This window comes from Onthophagus taurus, chromosome 7 (genome assembly GCF_036711975.1).
Source record: "Onthophagus taurus isolate NC chromosome 7, IU_Otau_3.0, whole genome shotgun sequence".
In the NCBI taxonomy this organism is placed as follows: domain Eukaryota; kingdom Metazoa; phylum Arthropoda; class Insecta; order Coleoptera; family Scarabaeidae; genus Onthophagus; species Onthophagus taurus.
Window position 1 is genome coordinate 2726154 of NC_091972.1, and position 22935 is coordinate 2749088.

The 22935-nt window shown below is 33.1% G+C and overlaps 1 long non-coding RNA gene across 1 annotated transcript; it reads left to right on the forward strand.

Moving 5' to 3' along the window:
* The first annotated feature begins 41 nt into the window (after positions 1-41).
* Positions 42-17255, forward strand: LOC139430880 (uncharacterized). Its single transcript, XR_011641250.1, has 3 exons — positions 42-2460; positions 2534-2681; positions 17016-17255. It is a non-coding gene; the product is annotated as an uncharacterized lncRNA (long non-coding RNA).
* Positions 17256-22935: the final 5680 nt, after the last annotated feature.

Here is a 22935-nt window from a genome sequence, read left to right on the forward strand (position 1 = left end):
ATTTTTATAATTTTATATATTTTCTGTATAAATTCATTATTTCTTTCTTTTCTTCATAAATATATTTTTTATTTTCTATATAAATTTCGCATTAGCTGCAACATAAATACTCTCAAATTGAAATTAATTTTATACATATAACAATGAATATCGAAAATAAAACTTGGAGTAGTGGTGAATCGGAGGTTGATGAACAAGTTGATTTGGATATGACAGAGGAATCTAAAGTTGAAGCTATTGATACAGCAGATGATCAATCCGATGAACCTAATGTTGATGTGGTTTATGACAATTGATACTACCCCTCCATAAAAGACTTTACTGGACAAGCTTGCATTATTGAAAATATTTCAATAAAAGGCGATACTCCATTAGATTATTTTGAATTCTTTTTTGACTCGTTTCTCCTAAATACCATAAGAATACAAACCAATATTTATCAAGACCAGAATCCCGAAAAGAATCGTGTACATATGAAGCCGTGGATCCCCGTGACCGATAATGAATTACGTATTTTTTTTGCATTATCAATTAATATGGGACACGTTCGAAAAAATGCATTGAAAGACTATTGGAGCAAAGATCCTCTTCTGCTAACTCCAATATTTGGGGACTATATGTCGCGAAATAGATATCTACAAATTCTGCGATATCTTCATTTTGCTAATAATGAAGATGTAATAAATCATCCTTTGAAAAAAGTAAAACCAGTAATTGACTATCTAAAAAATAAGTTTTCTAATACCATCAATGCAGGAAGAAATCTTTGTATAGATGAAAGCTTACTCTTGTGGAAAGGACGACTAAAGTTCAAGCAGTACTTACCTCTCAAAAGAAAACGTTTTGGTATCAAATTGTTTGAACTGGTGGACTGTGAAACCGGATTTTGACTTGATTTTATTGTGTATACTGGCTCAGACACAGATTATGATAAATTTAACTTAGGAGTTTCGGGGGATATCGTAGCTCATTTCATGAAACCATATCATAATAAGGGTCATATTTTATTTATTGATAACTGGTACTCATCACCACAGCTTGCAGAATTTCTGCACAGCCGAGATACAGGGGTTTGCGGAACTGTAAAAAAAAAATCGAAAAGGAATGCCCGTTTTGAAATCCAAGCTAAACCGTGGTGAAGTAGAAGTTGCCCACACGGACGTCTGGATGGTACTGAAATGGATGGATAAAAAAGAAGTTTTTGTCATAACAACAGTTCATGAAGTCGAATTTTGTGCAACTGGTAAAAAAAACTATAAAACTCAGCAAGACATTATAAAACCACGTTGTATTCATGACTACAATAAAAATATGGGGGCTATTGACAATATCGACAGACAGCTATCTTTGACGGAGACGGGGAGAAAATCAATGAAGTGGTACCGAAAACTATTTTTCCATCTGCTTGATTTGATATTGATGAATGCGCATGTACTATTCATGATCAAAACTAAGCAAAAAGCGTCCTTTTCCAACTTTCGTTTATGTATAGTAAGGGATTTATTGAAATTAGATTCTAATGAACCGTCGCCCTCATCATTTGGCGTCGATCTTCGACTACAGGGGCGCCATTTTCCCACAAAAATTGTAGATGAAACCTCACAACAAAAATCTTTGCAACGTAATTGTGTATTATGCGCAATGTCTAAACAAAGGCGCCGAACTGCGTACCAATGTAACGTATGTCATAAAAGTTTATGTGTCGCACCATGTTTCGAAATATATCATACAAAAACTAAATTGCCATAACACATTTATATACTATAATCAGGTAATCAAAAAAAATTAAAATATACAAAAAATAAGTCTAATATTACGGCGTTTGCTCAGAATAACGCTAAAAAAGAGCATTATTAGGAAACATTCTACATAATACAATATTATATTATATACAAACTATGAGACAAAAAGGTTTATTACCTATATCTTACATTTTACATGAAAATGATTCAAATGACAGTTGTTCTGTACGAAGGTGGAAATAAAACGATGGTATTATTTTTTGACATTGACATTATTTTCAAAGTCATACGAAGGTCACGACCATTTTTTTTATATAGGACGCTATATTTTTTATTGAAAAATCTGAATCTATGATAGAAAACTAAAGAATTCTGTAAAAAAAATTTTTTATTTGCGTTGGTATTTTGCCAGTTAATTGGGCCACCCTGTATAAAATGTCATAATTAATAAAAAATGCCCTTTAGAAATCTTTCTGTTCAAATTTGAAAACTTGAAAATTTTTTCTTACCTTTACGGACCGGGACCACCACTTAAGTGGTGATCTATGTTATCAGTACTTTGTATATGATAAATATATCATATGAAGTACATTTTGTATCGATTTTCTTCAGACAATATGTTACCTAAAATCCCGGCCCTCTAAAGGTTAAAGATATTCAACACTCAACATGGCAAAACATCCTAGAAATGAGGACAACTGATATCAGAAGAAAAAGGGTAAGGAAGAAATTGTGGTGTATAAGACAAAATAAAAGTGAACAATATTACAACTCAAACCTGATTTTTTTAGGACTGCTGAATCAAATAAACAACTTCTCAAAGAAAGAACTAATAATGTGAGAGAGAACAATAAAAAACAAATTATCCCTGCCGTATGGAGGTGCAAATACAGTGGTCAACCTTCAACGAGAAGCGAGGATCGATGGAACAGTACCAAGGTCAATATCAATGTCTGCATTTTTTTTCTAAATCCAATCTAATCGCGTTCGATTTTTCCTTCTCACCACAAACAGAAAAAAACATAGTCAATGTCTATAGGTACAGAACTTTCTATGTATTTTCAATTTTTTCTTTCATTTCGACCACAAAAGTATCACTTATTTAAATCGGTTTAGGAGTAATTGGAAATAAACACGCACAATGATTATATCAATGCAAAAGAGGTAAATAAAGGTGTGTCTCGGACTTATGTCTTCGGCGACCTTCTTTCGTAACGCCTCCGTAACAATTATTAAAGGCACATGCATATTTATCTTATGTTGATTTGTAATCAGAGGGAACGGTTTTGATTCGTCCATACGCCAACGCTTAAAGAGGTTATCTTTTTTTTATTGTTGTTTACGTACCAAAAGTCATAAATATACACCTTTTGGAAATATACAGAATGGAAATATACGTTGGTTTTATAATTCATTTTATTTGGTTCGCAATAACATTGATAGGTCTAAAAATCGTTATGAATATAAATCCCTAAATTGGGTTTTAAAGAAATAATAACTGCTGTAAATAGTTTTGATATAATAACAAAAGAAAATGATTCCAACCAAAGTACAATCTTGGAGAAAAGCTCGACGATTGGGTTATAAATACGATATAAAAATAACACGTTGTTTTCGCAGCTGTACAGGAACAGATCGTATTTTTTGCATACAACCTAACTTATTATGGATCGTGACCTTTCCGTAACGTTGAATGTTAGGATAGGGCAGTTTCGCGTGTTTTTTTATCCAACATTCGAATCTGGCCGCAGGCCAGCAGATGTTGCGTCACTACCAATGTAAATACCTATAATAAGTATTTTTTTCGTGGTGTTTTTTGTTGAACCGGTTACTAAATTGGTATCTTTTATTATGGTTTCGAAAATAAATTAATAATTAGTAAATATACCATAAACGTGGGTATATGGAAAATAGGTGACCTTCTATTCCTGTTTATATCTATGCTCTAGTTCCGAATAATATTTACGAAAGATATGGTAAAGAAAAATTCTATATAAGCGTGCAACAGGTTGGGAACGAATGCGGTACGTTATCGCGGTTATCTTGTTAACCTGTTTTCGACTGAAAACGATTATAAAGTCGCGCCCTTCCTTCTGTTGTTTACCCACAAAGACTCTCGCTACGTCTCGTCTCTACATTGAAAAAGTACCCCATATTTGCACTGTGATTACGATGCTTGCGACAAACGACACGTGCGCCATTTTTTTCACCTCTATTTATCACTGTCATCGTTATTGTCGATTACAACATCTTTTCACACTAATTTAAATTATTCTTTTCAAACAAAAATGATAAAATATTTATTTATCGATATAACTATCTATTGATAAATACGTTATACATAAATTACATACAATTAGAATTAAAAATTTTGATATGTATGGAAGCAAAGGAAGCCATGAAACGAGCAAAACTGGAAACTTGGGAAGAATTTGAAAACCAGAAACAGTTTTGGACTGGCTCTTCTGCGAAAAGAATATTTCAGCATACTTGGAATACTGAAACAAATCCATAACAAGATTGCAATGCCATAACCTAACATCGATCTACACGCAAGATTTAGAAACGCAGAGGATATTAACTTATGCGAAGTTAGCCCCCAATTAGATAGGATTTTACATGTATAGTATTTTGATTATAACAAGACAACCAGTCAACTGATTTCGATAAACAATGTCTCATTCGGAAGCTTAATTTTTTGCCACTGCGAATATATATAGCACATATACAGGGTGTCTCTTCTGGCGAAAATAAAAATTTGAGAATTCAGACTTAAGTATTATCAATTACGATCTCTTCGTCTAAAATATTTTCAGATTTCTTGCACTTCCGATTATACCGGAAGCCGCCACCAACTTTATTTTTTTAAATGGAACGCCCTGTATATTTTTACATATTTGGATTTGTCTGTTTTCAAGGTTTATAAATAACTTTACTTTTTGCAATTTGATTCGGTCGTTCTCGAGTTATTCGAATTTTTCTAGAAAAATCTGCTCCAGCAGACATTTGTTCAAAAAATCAGAAAACACTCAACTTTTGGGATATCAATTTAGGATTGAGAACATGCTTAAGCAACATGATGGAGGCACGTTAACTTTTAAAAATTTGGAAATACCATAACTTCATTTTTTTAAATGGCACCCCCCATATTTTATTTTTTAGTCGTCTTCAGTGTCTCATTATACATCTTTTATATCCCATATGACCCATACCTAATATTAATAGTTTGGGAGATAATTAGGGTTTTTTGAAAAATGCACACATATCATATGGATATTTAGTCTAGTGTGCCATGAAAAACAAGCCTTCTCAATGAGTTCTTGTCAAAGACTCACTTGTTTACGTCACTTGATGCATGTGAGCTAATAATTATCTGTTATGTCCCTTAATATTAGTACTGAAACGAGTTAAAATCGATAACAATAACGAAAGTAATATTTACACAAATCAAGAAATTCTTAATTTATTTTTTTGCATGAAAAGAGCGACAATGTTCGTAGTATGATTCCCAGATCTTCTTTGGCAGCTCGAATTGAGGTGTTGGGACTGGGCTCGAAATAAGCCAAGGTATTCACCTCTTCCGTTGCATTATCTACTACATTTTTTGGTCAGTTTAACACGTGATTAATTCGTAAATGCAAAAAATTTGCTTCTATTCTTCTAAATTTACCTTTTGTCATCGGAGATAAATGTGGATAATTTTCATTAAACATTCTGCAAGTTCTACTAAGAACTTTGTCGCACTTTTCGTGCACAAAAAATAAATTATGGATTTCTTCATTTGTATAAACATTATTTACGTTATTAATATCCATTTTAACTGGTTTTAGACTCACAAGCATCAAACAACCTAAATTAGACTTTGACGTTTATCAATAAGTCATTAAACATTTGTTTTCCATGGCACACTAGGTTAATAATAATCCAAATGATATGTGAGCATTTTTCAAAAAACCTAATTATTTCTCAAACTATTAATGTTAGGCATAGGACATATGGAATATAAAAGATGTAAAATGAGACGCCGAAGACGACTAAGTAATAAAATATGGGGGGTGCCATTTAAAAAAATGAAGTTCTGGTGCTTCCAAATTTCGAAAAGTTAACGTATTATAGTAAAGTGACCAAACGATCTAGACAGCATGTTTAAGCATGTTCTGAATCCTAAATTGATATCTCAAAAATTGAGTGTTCTATGATTTTTTGAACAAATGTCCGCTGGAGCAAATTTTTCTAGAAAAATTCGAATAACTCGAGAATTGCTGGTTCAAATTGCAAAAAGTAAAGTTATTTATAAACCTTCAAAACAGACAAATCCAAATATGTAAAAATATACAGGGTGTTCCATTTAAAAAAATAAAGTAGCTGGCGACTTCCGGTATAACCGAAAGTGCTAGAAATCTGAAAATATTTTAGATGAAGAGAACGTAATTGATAATACTTAAGTCTACATTCTCAAATTTTTTGTTTGGCTAGAACCCCAGAAACGTCTAATGACCGGTCTCGCTGAGACACCCTGTATACATAGCATAAATATAGCACGCATTTATCACTTAATTCAAGTAATAAGTTTTATTTTTCTAAACTAGTTTGTCACCCTTAAACGCCCTCATATCAACTAAAATGCGTTATTAGCGAATCAACTTCCAAACATCCCCTCCTTAATTTATTGTGTGAAGAAGGAATACTGGAGGTGAATAAACAAAAAATGTAAAGACGACGGGCCGAATCGTTTTTTGGTTTTAAAACTCAACCTTTCAATAAAAAAATTACTCGTTTTCTCGAAACATTTCAAATAAAACTTACGTCATTTTACTAAAATAAAACGCACTAATCGAATTTCAATGTTTAATACTTCCTGCAAAAGAATGTCTAGCCCTCAATTTAAAAAAATTTATTTAAACTAAATCGACTATAATTAGAGAACGGTTTGACAAATATTAATGTATGTCAAAATGCCCGATTCGAAATATTAATTAATCAAATAATTCAATTATCTCCTTTGCTAATTGACCAATTTTAGTTAACATCGTCTCGATCGAAAGTATGATTCACGGTGAATGCAAAGATGTAAATGTACGGTTGTTTAAACGATTTTGTCTACCACATTCTTTAACATTTTTTTATTTTTATTGTCACTTATGATTTATTCTTTATGGAATATACAGAAAACATTTTAACTTTTGTAATGAAGAGAAAAATATATTATACAACTTGAAGAAAATGTTGACAATTGGATGTTACAGAAGATTTTGAAAGAATTTTAAAAATTGAAAGAAAAATAAATTAGCACCTTGCCTCTGAGAACTTTATTTATATTTCAATATAAACAGAGTTATGGCTAAATTTAACAGCTAAAAATATGAAATTTGAAAAAGAAGGACTAGAAAAGTAGTAAGAACAACAATAAATTATATTAAAGGTAGAAATACCAAAACTAAAAATGAAAAAAAGATTTTCTGTTTTAGTACAAATACATTTTAAATCAGTCTATTACTTTGTTCGTTTGTTTACATAGTTTATTATGATTAGTAGAATATTTCGAACATTTTCACATTAATTTGTTCTCTTGTAGTAATACATAATTCGCTTACAAACAATTATTTTTTATGTAATTGGGGAGTAGACTTCCAGGCAGTAAAGTCACCGGAGTCGTTTAAACAATCGTACGTACTTAATTAACAAATTTAGATATTGGGCAAAGATGTTGACGATTAAAATTGGTCAATTAATAAAGAAGATAATTGACTTATTTGATTAAGTAGTTTTTTGTATTTTAATCAAACTCCTTAAATATTTCGAATCGGACATTTCGACATAATTATTCAGGGAGACGCAAGCTTTTGTTTGAGATATAAAACATTAAAATCGATCAAACCGTTCTTTAGTTATAGCGAATTTATTCAAACTCATTTTTTCTTATTGAGGGCAAGACTTTTGGGCATTCAGAAATCGGGCATTTTGTGATTTCGATAGAAGAAACTATGACGAATCGAATGACGTATAGATCTTGATCATAGGGTACATCGTTTACGAGTTATCACCACTTAAAAAAGGTCATTTTTGTGTTATTTTCGTATACCTTCGCATTATTTTGGCGTTTTAGCGGAATTCGAAAGAGATTTCGAATTGGGCATTTCCACTTTCGTATTGGCCAAAGATTAAGCCTTCGAATTTGGTTGACTGGTTCTCTTGTTATAATCAAAATACTATACATGTAAAATCCTATCTAATTGGGGGCTAACTTCGCATAGGTTTTTGGTCCAGCTCTTCTGTGAAAAGAATATTCCGGCATGCTTGGAATACTGAAACAATTCCATAACAAGATTGCAATACCATAACCTAACATCGATCTACACGTAAGATTTAGCATACGCAGACGATATTGTACTAATGTCATGCCTCCAATCTATGCAATCTTTCAAAGAAATATGCAAATATGGAAAATTTTCCTATAAGAAAATTAAATAATAATAAGCAATAAAGCACGATTATACGATACATGAACAGCGAGTAGAGCCAGGTTAGAACCATGATTAGTAAAGATAACAAGATAAATCAACAGTAACAGCTAGTGGAGTATATTACCAGACAAAAAAAATACTCTAACTGCTAAGAAAAAACTAAGCACAAATTTTGATTATTATCGTCCACTGTTAGCTATCAATAGTAAAAATGTGCACGTTCCGTCTAGATTGTTGTCTGTGTTACGATTAGAAATCGATAATGACACACAAGATAAGGAACACCGGTTGTAGGCGGGTCCGGTGGCGCCAATCTGCGTTAGCACGCGCGAACATTTTTTTCCCCACTAATCACCCAAAAACACCACCGCCACCACGTACCGTGATAAACAAATTAGCACGAGCCAACAAAAATACACGTGCATTTCCAGAATTAAACCGATAAATAACGTTACACAACGTGGGTTTAATTAATATTTTGAAAATAATACAAACATACACAACAAACAAAATGAATCAACATAATGATATCATAAATAAACGAACAATAGACGATGAAGGAATTTTATAGGTTTCTGAAAAGGATTTTAAACTGAAAAAGTATCTCTCTCATGCTTTGATGCATCTAGTAGCCGATCAATCAGCAGGAATCCGAGAGCGCCTCGGCCTGTCCAACCTTGACTAGACAAAAATCGGACGGAAAGCGATCGCAGTTACGTAAGAGGCCGGCAAAGAGAAACGGTGCTTCGCCAGCTGAGCCAACTCTTCGCCGCAGGAATGAGATTTGCAGCCCTAGTGTTACAAGAGTTAGAACGAGATGGAAAACGTGAGGTCTGTCGCCGAACGCGACAGGCCATTAAACGCAAGACTAGATGATCCCCGAAGCGTGACGAAGTAATAAATATGCGAACTGATAAAATGAGCACGTCGAACGGTGTTGGTTTCGGAAACTGGGCCGCTATGCTGTAGCAAATGATTTACTGGTGTTGGTTGGTAGTGCTACTTAAAACCAGCTTCTGATGCATCAAAATTAATTCCTAAGAAACAATTTGTGATCAAAAACAGAAATTACTGAAAGTAAGGTTAAACTTTCAATTAGTACGAGAATCCTTATTTGTCAAAGACATTGACGAAGGAGTAGTCGTCGTTTCACATTCAGTGAATGTGCAATGCATACGTATGTAATTAGGGAATGTCCCACGCTGTATGGAGGAGGCAAGGCAATGAATCTTCTCACCTACCGTCTATTTCATCATCATCTTTTCGCCTATTTATCCCACTATGGACTTGTATTCATAATTTTCTACGTATTTTATTTTATTAATATTTTTAAACAAAGGTTGCATTCATATACACTTTAAAACTAAAACAGCTATCTTAGTTGCAACGTCAAACCGCAAAATTTCAAATTACATTCACTTTCATCATTTAAGAAATTGTTCCGCAAATTTCTCTGCGAGCATCATTGGAATGCTACCATTTAGTTCTTTTATTTTTATTAGTGCGGTTTTATCTCTTTGTGAACAATGCATCATATAGCTTAAGTTACTCATCTCTTTACTTTTTGTTTTCTGGTTTCTCTTTTTTTATCTTTACTGGAGTACATAACTTATATATTGCTGGTTATATTTGAACTCTCAATAATTGAGCTCGTTACCAGTTGAAATCATCTTAATTTCTAAGATATCTCTACGCGTTGTACTATTGTCCCTAACGCTCTGCTATGACCCTATAGAGTGGCTGATTGATGGTTGATGATATACAGCCATCAACAATAAAAACATATCAACTCATCACTACACTTAAGCAGATGGCAGAGATGATTGCGATTTTGCGACAATGCTAATAGAGATTGGTAACTTCTCCAAACATCTCTTCATGAACATTAATGACGTTAGATGAAAATACTTTTTCTATACTTTTTCAATGTTATATTTATTTAAATTCTCTATTCTACATGTTTCTACAGTTTGGATGACGTATTATCGCTATGCTATATATAACAAAATCAAACTTAAATTAAGATTAAAATCAAAAACAATTGGCAACATTGAATTCCGATGGTTAAATGACTTAAATTCAAAAAAATTTTTATTTTTAAAAAAACTTTCTATAAATTGGGGTTGAGTCTGTGATGAGTTGTGATGGGAAGTTTGGGAGTTTTCTGGATAGGATGGGAATAGTAGCCAAGGAACCAAAATATTGCAGAATCAAGTCGCTACTTTATCTTGATACTCTCGTTTATTTTGGTGTTTAGTAGGTGTGAATGGTTGTTTTAGGAATGAATAAATTGGTCTATGGAAAGTTTGTACTTGTTCATTAAGGCATACGGTATTGGGATTGTTAACTATAAATCTTTTAATTTCGTATCCTTCCAGTAATTCCATTAAATGTCCTTTATTAATATTGTGGAGTATGTGTGCATCATTGTTTTCATTGAATTCGTGGTCATGATTAAATATTAGGTGTTTACCAAAGTTAGAATTGTCTCTAGTTTTATGTTCTTTTATTCGTGTTTTTAGTGCTCTACCTGTCTCACCTATGTATGTTGCGTTGCAATTAGTTAAAGTGTTGTTCGTTTTGAAAGTTATATTAAGATCATACTTTGTAAAAATTTTCTTTATTTTAGTAGTTAAATGTCTTGGGTATTGAAGAACAATATGTAGGTTTATTTCTTTGATTACAGGGTATTAATGATGTAGTGTTTTGCAGGTGGCACTTTTGTTTTTGTTTGTCAATCATTTTGTCAATTAAGTTTTCTGGGAAATTATTGTTTCTTGTTATCTGTTTGATAATGTTCAATTCTTTCTCTAAGTTTTCCGGTTTTAAATATGTATTAAAGGCTCTATGTAAGTATGTTCTAATTACTGCCATTTTATGAGTGTTTGAGTGAAATGAGTTATAGGGAATAATTGAGTCTGTTTGTGTGGGGTTTCTGTAAATGTTGTAATGTATGTCATTGTCCATTTTATATATTTCGACATCAAGAAAGTTTATTTTATTATTATTTTCAATTTCTGTGGTGAATTTTATGTTGGGGTGTAGTTTATTAAGGTATGAGTGCATATTTTCAGCTATGGAATGGTCTCGGGTATTAAATATTACTAAAATGTCGTCTACATATCGTTTCCATGTTATGATCTTGTTCTTAAAAGGGTTGATATTATTTATTATATGGTCGTTCTCTAGTTTATTGAGGAAAATGTCAGCTATTAGTCCACTGAGGGGTGAACCCATTGGTAGACCTTCGTTGTACATATACATTTTATCATTAAACAGGCAAAAGTTTTGTTCGATGCATAATTTGAACAAATTATATATTGTGTTCTTTATCCTTTAGTTTAGTTTCCAATATGGTTCTGATAGTTTCCAATGATTCTCCAGTAGGTATGTTAGTGTACAGATTGGTTATGTCATATGAAACTAGAAGGTAAGTTTCCTTTATCGTTAAGCTGTTAAGTTCTGTTAGTAAATTGTTTCTATTTTTAACTGTGTGATTTGGTTGAAATTTAATGACATTCTTCATGAAGGTTATAATTTTGCTATTTTATAAGTGCTAGAATCTATTGAAGTAATGATTGGTCGTATGGGATGATTTTCTTTATGCAGTTTAATGAGGGAGTATACTCGTGGTATTTTTGGGTTCATCGGAAGTAACTTATTGAGGTATTTTTCATATTTAGATAGGGTTTCCTTTATTTTGTTAATATATCTCCTAACCTTATTATTAAAAGTGACAGTGGGTTTTTATCTGGTATAACCAAACCTGCATTTTTGTCTCCCTTGGTGATTATCAGTTGGTTGTTCTTTACTTTTTTCTTTATGTTTTGTATTGTTGTTGTTTCTTTCTTCTGCTCTTCTTTTAATCTTCTCTTCTTCTTGTTCCCGTTCTGGAGTTTGTCTCTATCTCTTTTAATTTCTTCCCCGATTAATAACTGTTGTATTTCTCTTGAAATGTTTCTTTCATTAGGTTTACCTTTAATTGTGGCCTCAATTTCCAATGCAGTTCTTCGTAAGCTTGGTTCTTTTTTGGGGGCATATTTGTTACTTCGTTGAAATATACCTTTGATAAGTTGGTCAGTCTGTCATGGAAAATATGATGTATTTTATATTTTGATTTATCATCTAAGTCTTCTCTTTTCTTTTTCTCTTTCCGCAGTTGTTCCAGCTTCTTATTCTTTCTTCTCCATTCATCTTCCATTTTACTTCTCTGCAGCATCTGAGAGTTGTTAATTATATCTTCAATTTGTAAGAAGTCAAATTGTGTTGTCATTTCTTGATAAAATTGGTAAAGTTTGATGTTTGTTATGTTGATTATTGAGTAATGTTTTTTGATTTCGTTTTTAATCTGTTTTTCTATCATTTTTCGAATCATATTGTCACCCAAACGTTTAGGATATTTGTGTATTGTAAATTTTGGTGTGAGTCTTTCTTCTAAACACGCTTTGAGGAATCGAATGTGTTGCAGTTCCATTTGTAATCGTTGTTGGTATTTCTTGTATTCATATAGTGATATGGTCGTATCAACCTCATTATAATAATTGTTTTTGGTTTCTCTTAACATCGTGTTGATTTAGATGAAAATACTTTTTCTATACTTTTTCAATGTTATATTTATTTTAATTCTCTATTCTACATGTTTCGAGGATCCAGTCCTCATCCTCAGGAAAATTCCTGTACATGAATACAAGATAATCAAATCAAAATTAAGTTTGAAATTCAAAACAGTGTGTAAAAGAAAATTAAAATTATTTTTTATTTTTTTACGTCAAAAATTGAGATAAGTAGAAATAAGAGCTTTGTTTGTTGGGACTACACTACTTGCACTCACTTGCACTATGCAGTTTAGTGCAGTTTAGTGTGTTCGTTGGGAATAGTGCAGTTTAGTGCAGTTGCACTCATACTGTTCGTTGGGCCAGGTGCAGTGCAATGTAGTGCAGCTGGTGCAAGTTAGTGCAGATTTTGTTGCACCTGCTTTCGATTAAGTTCAATAAGTGCAGTGTAACTAAAATGGCGGAATATTTCAATTTTTTTTTTGTGATTTCTTTATACGTTAAGTAGTACTTTTGAAAGAACTAATAAGGGTTAGTAGTTTGGTATAGAAAATATATTTCGCTAATAATTGAAAAAAATAAAAAATAATAATAATTGATGAATATTAAAAAAACGCTACTAAAAAAACATTCTGCGATAATTTCATTTTCCACGAGTATTTCGCTGACAATCTCCTGTTCGTCCATTTCAAATATTATACACTTTTTTTATAAAAATCTGTTCGTTGGGACCACGGTTTATACACTTTTCTGACCTGCACTAAGTTGACATGACATTGCACTGACTTACACTTCATTGCACCATGCACTATGACGTCATACGAGTGCCATGTCGTGCAGAGTAGTGCAGTGCCAACGAACAAAGCTATTGACTCAATAATTTTTCTTTAAAGCTTTGTTCGTTGGGACTGCACTACTTGCACTCACTTGCACTAAGCAGTTTAGTGCAGATGTTGTGTGTTCGTTGCGGATAGTGCAGTTTAGTGCAGTTGCACTCATACTGTTCGTTGAGCCATGTGCAGTGCAATTTAGTGCAGCCGGTGCAAGTTAGTGCAGATTTTGTTGCACCTGCTTTCGATTAAGTTCAATAAGTGCAGTTCAATGCAGTGTAACTAAAATGGCAGAATATTTGAAAGCGTGTTCGGTAATAATTAATATTAATATTAAATATTAAGAAATAAAACCTTATAATAATTAATATTTGTTGTATTAGAGAACACAGTTTATTCAATCCCAGTAGAGGCAGTAGAAAACTACCCCTACTTTTTTGGAATAATTAAAAAACTACCCTGTCGATTTTGGCTTCATTAAATACACTTATAGTACATTTAAAAATATTAACTATGTGTTTTTTCTCATTTAGGGGTAGCTGGGGTTAACTACTCTCTCCACCCCAAATTTTTTTTTTTTTTCAAGTGCTGCTTATCGATTTTGGTGCAATTTAGCATGTGATTTCTTTATACGTTAAGTAGTACTTTTGAAAGAACTAATAAGGGTTAGTAGTTTGGGGTAGAAAATATATTTTACTAATAATTGAAAAAAATAAAAAATAATAATAATATAATAATAATTGATGAATCGCTACCAAAAAAACATTCATTTCATTTTCCACGAGTATTTCGCTGACAATCTCCTGTTCGTCCATTTCAAATATTATACACTTTTTTTTATAAAAATCTGTTCGTTGCGACCACGGTTTATACACTTTTCTGACCTGCACTAAGTTGACATGACATTGCACTGACTTACACTTCATTGCACTATGACGTCATACGAGTGCCATGTCGTGCAGAGTAGTGCAGTCCCAACGAACAAAGCTAATGACTCAATAATTTTTCTTTAAAGCTTTGTTCGTTGGGACTGCACTACTTGCACTCACTTGCACTAAGCAGTTTAGTGCAGATGTTGTGTGTTCGTTGGGGATAGTGCAGTTTAGTGCAGTTGCACTCATACCAGCTTTGTTGGTTGGGACTGCACTACTTGCACTCACTTCCACTATGCAGTTTAGTGCAGATGTTGTGTGTTCGTTGGGGATAGTGCAGTTTAGTGCAGTTGCACTCATACTGTTCGTTGGGCCAGATGCAGTGCAATTTAGTGCAGTCGGTGCAAGTTAGTGCAGATTTTGTTGCACCTGCTTTCGATTAAGAGCTTTGTTCGTTGGGACTGCACTACTTGCACTCACTTGCACTATGCAGTTTAGTGCAGATGTTGTGTGTTCGTGGGGATAGTGCAGTTTAGTGCAGTTGCATTCATACTGTTCGTTGGGCCAGGTGCAGTGCAATTTAGTGCAGTCGGTGCAAGTTAGTGCAGATTTTGTTGCACCTGCTTTCGATTAAGTTCAATAAGTGCAGTGTAACTAAAATGGCGGAATATTTGAAAACGTGTTTTGTAATAATTAATATTAAATATTAAGAAATAAAACTTTATAATAATTAATATTTGTTGTATTAGAGAACACAGTATATTCAATCCCAGTAGAGGCAGTAGAAAACTACCCCTACTTTTTTGGTGGCTGGGGTTAACTACCCTCACCAACCCAAATTTTTTTTTGCAAGTACTGCTTATCAATTTTGGTGCAATTTAGCATGTGATTTCTTTATACGTTAAGTAGTACTTTTGAAAGAACTAATAATGGTTACTAGTTTGGTATAGAAAATATATTTCGCTAATAATTGAAAAAAATAAAAAATAATAATAATAATTGATGAATACTAAAAAAACATTCTGCGATAATTTCATTTTCCACGAGTATTTCGCTGACAATCCTGTTCGTCCATTTCAAATATTATACACTTTTTTTTATAAAAATCTGTTCGTTGCGACCACGGTTTATACACTTTTTTGACTTGCACTAAGTTGACATGACATTGCACTGACTTACACTTCATTGCACTATGACGTCATACGAGTGCCATGTCGTGCAGAGTAGTGCAGTCCCAACGAACCAAGCTTGATTGACATAACCTAAAAATAATTTTAATTTTCTTTTACACACTGTTTTGAATTTCAAACTTAATTTTGATTTGATTATCTTGTATTCATGTACAGGAATTTTCCTGAGGATGAGGACTGGATCCTCGAAACATGTAGAATAGAGAATTTAAATAAATATAACATTGAAAAAGTATAGAAAAAGTATTTTCCTCTAAATCAACACGATGTTAAGAAAAACCAAAAACAATTATTATTAACACGTTGACTGCCACGGGTATATTACGCGCATTACTACACTACAGAAGTGTGTACCAGTTTTGATACACACGGCAGTCAACGTGTTAATGACGTTGTTATAGAAAATGTGGGTTTTTGAATTCAAACCTCTAACGTTTTGGTAATAAAATGAGAAGGAACTATTTTGCCTGTTAGGTGTTATCAGTTTTCCGAATTGGCTTGAATAGTAGGAATGCCATTCCGATATTTCCTCCAACATCATCGGAGGAGGACAGGTCGGATCTTGATTGGACGTGCAATAGATTGTTTTGTGTTATCATATTTACCTATTCTAATCGGTTTTAATTGTCCAACTAAAAATAGTTAATGGTTCGGTTTGGTGAGAGAGATGAAGTGAAGATAATAGATTTTGATTTAAATCCATTAAAATAAGCTATACGTTGAAGGTGTTAAGACCACTTTAAAACAAAATTTATGACATTCATCTATATGTTTCCTTGCGGTTATATTTTTGCTAATAAACATCTTAGAGGTCAAACCTTTTCAATTTCAATTATAAGTCTTACTAGCCATAACTTTCATTACAGCATTACATTAAAAAAAATATAACAATGGTGACCAAAAGTGGTAGTTGTTGGTCGAACACGTGTTTATAAAACACTAACAATAAAGTGGTTTCGTGGTTTGAGTCAGAGAGTTTGCCCCATCGAGTACATTGCACCCGATGGAAAATGTTGTTACACTTTGAACGTTTTTTTTCGCTCTAAATGCAAGGATTAGCGGACATATTTAGAGTCGATAATCGGATGGTATTACTGAGAACGAAAGTCTCTACGCGCCGTGTCTTTTGTATTCAAATGGCTTGTGCCAGTTCGGGCCGTACTGTGTGAGAATGTCTATGTTTTCGCTTTCATTTCGTGACCTGGTTTCTGTTACATCTAGAAAGTGTGGTACAATGTGTTTACCTCGTACATCGTCGATGATTTTCGTATAAAATCGTCCTCCCCAATTTTCTTTTTAATTATAAAAAAATTTAAGAATAAAAAAAAAGTTATTATTAGAACTTATTCTGTAAATTATTCTAGGATCTCGTTCGGCGTTGAATTATTCAAATTTGCTGCGATTTATTCGTGGTACCCAGCGACACTTCTTCTTCCTTCGAACCCGTTTGTTGACATATTATATAAACGGCCAGAATATTTGGGTCGGCGGGTTTATTTTTGGTCCGGACTGACCCGAGAACGCAAATTCGACGCAGAGAAACGAGATTTCACAGACTTTTTAATTGAACCTGACACGAGATAAACGAAAGTAAGAAAATTAGTGAATAAAATAATTTTATTATTTTAAATAACAACAAAAATAAAAATGTAAAAACAAATAAGATAAAATGAATCAAAAATTCATCAATCAAGTTGTGTAATAATTTGTTTTTGGGTATGAAGCTTCTGAGAGTAATACTTGAAGTTTAGATTTTTTTTTCTATAAGATAAGTAATTCTTTGATAACTTGATATATTTTAAGTAATAATTTCCGGTTGGATTTTTAAGTTTGATACGTTTGATTAGAAAGTGAAACGCGTCTTTCCATATACAAAGGGTGAGTAATACGACAACACACAAGTAACAGAATGCGAACAATCCACAAAGCGGTTGTTGATTTTTATTTAGTTAAGGCGAACCGAGAGCATAAAGGTGTGCCCTAATGGAAGGTAGATACCGGCGGCAGAAATATGGCTTCGCAATTTGAAGAATTATTGATATAATATAGCGTAAAGCGTTAAACTTCGTGACTAAAAATGATTTGTGTTCCACTCGGTGAGAATTTCAAATTCGTTACTTTATCCCAGGTGTCCCATTATTTTCTCTCTCCTACAACATATGAAATGTTTCATGAAATGCGGATATGGATTTTAAATTAATGTGGTTTATCTATCTATTATAAACATTTTTCTTTAAAAATTAAACTTTCATATATCATTCTATTGTCTCTTCTTCTTATTCTTATTGAAGATCTAAACAGTGCTCAGATCAGATCATGGGTGCTAGATATGTGTACGCCTAAATAGTTAAATTACATGACTTGTCATGGACAGTGTGATGTTGAACAGAATACATGATAAAGGGTCACCCTGTTGAAGAAGATCAGATTCAGCTGGCGGAGGATTAAATACTGCTAATGGAAGACTCGACTCTGCTGGTAGAAGGCTAATAATAATAACATTTATTGAGCTTTCAAATGTATTTCAAGCGGTGTTGTTAAATACCCGGATATTTATTTTAAAGGGAAAATTCCCTGGATGGGGGTATTTACCCAAGATGGGTATTTAGAGGTATTTATAAAATTTGATTTAAATTGAGTTGATGGCAGTTTTGCAAATACTTTAAGAATGCAGAGTCGATTATCGATACACCAAACCTATTTATAACATTTACAAGAATGCTACAATGACGGTAAAATTGCATGTAAGTACTGACCGAATACCCATTGGGCGTGGGGTAAGGCAAGGCGATACAATGTTGAACCCAAATTGATGGCAATACCTAAGTAATTTGCGCTACGCGAACGATATAGTCCTTATTTCGGATAGTCTTGGAGAGATGAAACTGATGCTGAACGACTTACAGGAGGTGTGCAAAAGTCGGGCTAAAGATCAACGTGGAGAAATCAAAATTTATGACAAATCTTGTTCTCAGCTTTAACATCAACATTGGGGATAATGAGACTGAGAGAGTTGACAGTTATGTATATCGTGGCCATGAGGTTCGTGTATCGAGAGCGGTATAGTTCGATGGTTACGAGATTCATGAGCGATATTTCTGTATATTTGACTTTTCAAATATTTCAATCAATGCGTGCTTCCTCCTTTGGTGATGACATACGGTTCCGAAACTTTAACATTAACGGTGGCCATTACCAGGAGGCTCAAAGTAACGCAAAGACAGCTGTAGAGGTCGATGCTGGATGTAACACTGAGGGACTACATACGAAATGAAAACCTACGAAGAGGATCTGGCGTAAATGATATGGTCAACATTGTGGCAAAGCTGACGTGAAACTGGGCGGATCATCGTCGCAAGAATGAAGAATGAGCAGTGGTTGCTTGATTATAATACGTCTTCGATCGCTGACAATTCCTCGTCTTCAACGCCCATTTCATCATCTTCCTCTATATTTTTTTCCGAATCTGTTATATTTTTACTTGTATCACTTTTATATGTACTGCTTTGGTATTTATCCTGGGCCGGGGTCAATACCCGGATAAATACCCATTTTATAAATACCTACCCGCCGGGTATTTACCCAGCGCCCATCACTGATTACAAGTAATAAAAGAAAATACAAAACAGATAAAGCATCGTCAAGGTGGTTGAAGAAACTCCTCCACATTATAGAAAGCGCCATATGATAGGGAATCTGATAATGTGATTTATAACAGGTTTCGTAAATATGAATATCAGAACGTTTTAGAAATGAGGTTTTAGAGGAATGCACCTAAAGAAGCATTCCTACTCCTTAGGATAAAGATAAAGGATAAGGTAAGTATGTTGTGTTGTTGAAAAAGTGGTTTGCAGTACTATTTACACCTGCTAAAACCCGTAATGCTTTCTTTTGTTGCATGCAAATATCTTTGGCCGCCGAAGAATTCCTCCAAATCAGTATTCCATAGGACGCCCTACTATGAAAGTTGGCTAAATAGGTTGCCCTGGCAGCGTAAATATTGCTACAGCCAGGTATCTTTGAAGATATTCAGAGTTCCAGCTTAGGTTTGGCATAACATGTATCCCCAGGAATTTAATTATTTTCTTGCTCCCGCCCCTCAATTTTAGTTGTTAATAGTAGTTTTTCGTCTTTTCGACATTAAGTTTCAAACGGTTGGCCTCAAACCATTCCGCAGCTTCGGCTATAATAACTTCTGACTTATTTTCAAGTTCTACTCTATCTTTTGACGTTAGCACAAAAGATGTATCATCAGCATATACAGGGTGTCTCACGTAACTGGTTCATTAGAACTTTTTTAGGTTCCGGTATTCGTACAGTTTTGAAATTTTGGTAGTATGGGTTGTTCAATCGGAACTTTCGATCTAAAATATTTTCAAGATGGCTGCCACTTCCGGTCTACCGGTAGTAGACCATAACTTCGTTATTTTAAATGGAATGCTATAGTTTTTATTACACCTTTTAATTGTACGTAAAAAAATATGTTGACTTTCATAAAAGTTATTGGTACCTAGCGTTTTTCGTTTTTGAGTTATTTTGATTTAAAGTTTTTTTTGACAATGCTTTTTAAAATCCATATCCCAGCCAACGTTCATTCAAAAAAGCTCTAAATTGGCACGATTACTCTTCAGATGCTGTCAAATAGATTGTCATATATTGTATCAGAATATCTTATACAGGATGGTCAAAAATTGAATTACCGTTTCTCCATATTCAATGGGGAGAAAGTCGAAAATTTTAAATGGAACGCCTCATTTTTTATTAGCCTACACGAAAAGGAATTTAATTCTCTACAATTTATCTATAAACATTTCTATACCTATTTATTGTAGTTTCTCTCATATTCGTAAATTTATCAAAACATGCAGGAAACCGTTTGTATTTTTATGACATTTTGACAGTTTTTTGTTTAATTTATTTCTATTATTATTTGTACTATTAACTACGATTGATAATCTTCTAGTTTACTAGCTTTTACTTACCAAAAATAATAAACAGAAGATCAAATAAATGAAACTATTAAAACAAAAAGTTAATGATAAAAATTAGATTTCAATAAAAATATAAATTTATAATACAAATTTGTTATAAAATTGAATTTGGAAATGCAATAAAACACGATAAAATGTTTATTTCGTTGTCTTCATCACTGGTGACCGGAAATATTCAATTTCTTTATGTTTTTGAAATTTTTCCTTGTGATGGGCGTTAGATTTGTTAGGCATCTCTCATTAAGTGTTCGACACGTCCTGTTCAAAAGTTTATTACATTCGCCATCAATACAAAATAAATTTCAAATATCGGCGTTGGAATAATTTACCATGATGTTCAATGACTTACACCCGTCGTCAAATGTAACTAATGACAACAATAATACAAGCATGGACCAAAAAACTGTCAAAATTCCATAGCTTTCTAATAAAAAAACCTGGATTTCGTGCATGTTTTAATAAATTTCGCAATATGAGACAAACTACAATAAATAGATATGGGAATGTTTATAGATAATTTGTAGAGAATTAAATTCTCTTCCTGATAGGCTAAAAAAATATGGGGCGTTCCATTTAAAATTTTCGACTTTCTCGCCATTGAATATGGAGAAACAGTAATTCAATTTTTGACCAGCCTGTATAAGATACTCCGATACAACAAATGACAATCTATTTGACAACATCTGAAGAGTAATCGTGCCAACGTAGATCTTTTTTGAATGAACGTTAGCTGAGATATAAAGTTTTAAAAAGCATGTTGAAATTTACCAAAAAAAGCTTAAAACCAAAATAACTCGAAAACGAAAAACGCTAGGTATCAATAACTTTTATCAAAGTCAACCTATTTTTTTATGTACAATTAAACGGTGTAATAAAAACTATAGCATTCCATTTAAAATAGCGAAGTTATGGTCTACTTCCGGTAGACCGAAAGTGGCGGCCATCTTGAAAATATTTTAGATCGAAAGTTCTGAATGAACGAATAGTGGAACCTGAAAAAGTTCTAACGAACCAGTTACGTGAGACACTCTGTATATAAATGCCATCAGCTGAAATGTTAATAGGAAGATCATTTATGTAAATAATAAAGAGCATTGAGCCCAGAATTTATCCTTGTGGGACACCAGACTGCATTCTATTGTTAAGATACTACCAATCATTTGATTTGGTGACCTCTTATACCATAATGTTTCCAGTTTATTCAACAGAATTTCATGTTGGATGCAATCAAAAGCCTTTGACAAGTCACAACATAATAATTGAACATCCTCCTTCTCGTCAAACGCACGTGCCACAGTATCAACCAAGCTAGTTAGAGCTGAAGGTTCATTAAATAATTTGTTATTACCATATTCTCAATAAATCTGCTTTTTAATAGAGATTTGAAGATTTTTGAAAAAACAGGAAGTATAGACATAGGTCTACAGTTTTTATAATCATCTGGACTATCCGATTTGAAAACAGGGACCACTTTGGCCACTTTAAGTTCATCAGGAAATATGCCGTTTGTAAAGCAACAATTCACCATATTGGTAATGGGTGTAGCTAACACGCCAATAACATTCTTAATAAGGTAGGTTGAGACATTGTATATGTCAAGGGTTTTCTATGTCAGTAGTAGGCTTTAAGAAGAAGGAGGACTGTCGACTTCCGTTCAACATTTTGGTACTACGTATTGTATTAGCGGAAGACTAGACAAAGTCAATAAAAGACTTTGCAGAAATCTGTTGCACTGTTAGCAGAAGATTGGATATAGCTGGCAGAGGATTAAATACTATTTACAGGAAACTGGATAAAGCTGCCAGAAAATGAAACTGTTGGTGGAAGACCAGATAGAGTCTATAGAAGATTACGCATTGCTGACAGAAAACTATATACAGCTGACAGAAGATTAGGCTCTATTTATAGCAAACTGGATACTGCTTCCAGAAGACATGAAACTGTTTGTGGAATACTACTTTCTCTGATCAACTGAGTTATTCCATTATGTATTATGTAATAATAATAAACTAAAATTTACATAATTATATCGTTAACATGTCAAGAATTCATACCTGCATCGACTTCACCAGCAATCGATTTAATCATAGGTGGTAGTTAAAGTTATTAATCAACTATAAAACGTACTTACGAGATAATTCTTGGTGTTAGAATGAAAAATTAAAAATGGACATTATCTACACCCATTAATTACGGAACATATTTTTTTTTTTTAAGAAAATTGTGAAAATCTCGTCGGATTTATGTTTCGCTTTTGCTATTGAAGACTTCCGTTCGAGAAGAAATCGAAACC